At 61.4% G+C, this 1,728-nt stretch overlaps 1 protein-coding gene across 1 annotated transcript in view; it reads right to left on the bottom strand.

The window, feature by feature from the left end:
* PPFIA4 (PTPRF interacting protein alpha 4) overlaps nucleotides 1-1,728 on the bottom strand; it is a 30,264-nt gene extending 28,536 nt beyond the window's left edge. The window contains 1 exon segment of the mRNA XM_023747167.1: nucleotides 1,622-1,728. The gene's annotated coding sequence lies outside the window, so the exon portion shown is untranslated.

The following is a 1,728-nucleotide window of genomic DNA, read 5'->3' as shown; positions in this document are numbered from 1 at the left end:
ACCCTGCCTCACTGCAACCACAGCCTGACTGCCCGTCCTCTCCCCAACTCTCACCATGATCCTCAGAGGCTCTGAAAAGACCAGAATCCCCTGACAACTCTTTCCAACCCTAAGAGTTTAGCAATCGAGAGACCCAGGAGCCTGGCTCCCTGCCCTGCCCCTCCAATGCCTCCTTAACACCCAGCTGCCAGGTCACACACCCGGGTCTGACAACATGATGTGCTCAGCAACACATGCCCAGACAGCACTGGCTGGAGGAGCTTCCCTTCCACACCCCCTGCCCCCACACTCCGCTGTCTTCCAGAGCTGGAGTCCCGCTAGGCCAGGTGTCTAGAGCAGTCTCGGGGAGGGGGGCAATAACTGCTGGGATGTCCATCATCTCCTTATTCTGAGATACCATTCACCCCAGGCCGCCTCCGCAGACCTCAGGACAAAGTCCTAGAAAACAGCCAAGGGAAATCATTCAAACAGCTCCTCCTGCCCAGGCAGCTCCCCTGGGAGTGCCCGGCTGCCGATGGGAGGGGGGGATGGGCTGGAATCCCACCCGGCGGGCTCTGCCCTTTTCTAATCCAATAGCCATATAACGAAATGGGGAGGGGGCTGCTACAAGTGCCTAGAGGGTAACTGTGTGTACCTTTCAACTGCCCCATGGCCCTAAATTGCCTTGAAAAGACCCAGCCCCCAGCACTATCTGGCATACAGTAGGTGTCCAATAAATGTTTGCTGAACAGAGTACTAAGTGCCAGTTCCAACATCTCTGGAGAAGCCTGGCTATTGGAGGGGCCGCACGGGGAGCCTCCTCTGTAACCACTTGCTCACTTACGGCAGCAGAGCAGCAACCCCAACCCCCTGCCCCTAATGGACACCGCCTGGTGCCTCTCCTCAAAGGTGACATCAGCACCTAGTGGCACCTTGTCCTCCACCCCCATCCTGCTCAAAGCACCCACACGGGTTTCCAAGCCCTCCAACCGGACTGGACAGCTCTGTTCCCACCACCAGAAGCTGCAGGATCGGCCCTGGAAAACAGACTGCGTGGTGGTCAGCTCCGCACCCTCACCCGACCGCTCAGGTTCTCCACCCTCGCCCCCACCTCAGTGGGACTCCGGCTGGCACTGCGCAGACGGGCATCTCAGGCTCAGTTTGCACCTGACAGTTGGAGGGTGAAGAGCTGGCGACATTGAGAAGGGCGCTGTGAGAGGCCAGGAAGGTTGAGGACCCCCGCCCCAGGAGAGCGCGAAGTCCTCAGCGCCGAGGTGCCCCCTGGTATCTTCGGAGCAGAGCTGGCCCAGGAGTTGAGGCGCTTCTCCGACTCTCCTGGCGTGGGGGTAGGGGAGGAGGAATGGGGGTGCAGCCCCCCCCCCCGTTTTCTCCAGACCTGCCACTTAGCTCCCTCCTCCGAGGCCGACGGATGAGCACGAACTCCACCACCCGACAAGTTGGGCATCGCCCCATGCTCACCCCAAGGGCACAGCACTGAACAGGCCGGTGAGGGGTGGCGGCAGAGGGACAGAGGGACGCCGGAAAACGGGCTGATGCTGAAGGCGCAGGAGACCCCTCCCCAAACTGTGCGGAAGCTGAAGGTGGAGACATCTACCCCCCGATCCGGGCTCTGGACGCTCACCTGCCTGCAGTCCTCGAAGACCTGGCAGCTCGGCTGGGCAAGGAGCCCCCGGATCGCGAGGCCCCTGGCTGGTCCGAGCAGCTGCAGCCTCCCAGACACAAGCCCCG

The sequence above is a fragment of the Myotis lucifugus genome, unplaced genomic scaffold, assembly GCF_000147115.1.
Source record: "Myotis lucifugus unplaced genomic scaffold, Myoluc2.0 scaffold_808, whole genome shotgun sequence".
Taxonomy (NCBI): Eukaryota; Metazoa; Chordata; class Mammalia; order Chiroptera; family Vespertilionidae; genus Myotis; species Myotis lucifugus.
Note: the sequence above shows the minus strand (reverse complement) of the source record. Positions and strands in the feature narration are given on the sequence as shown.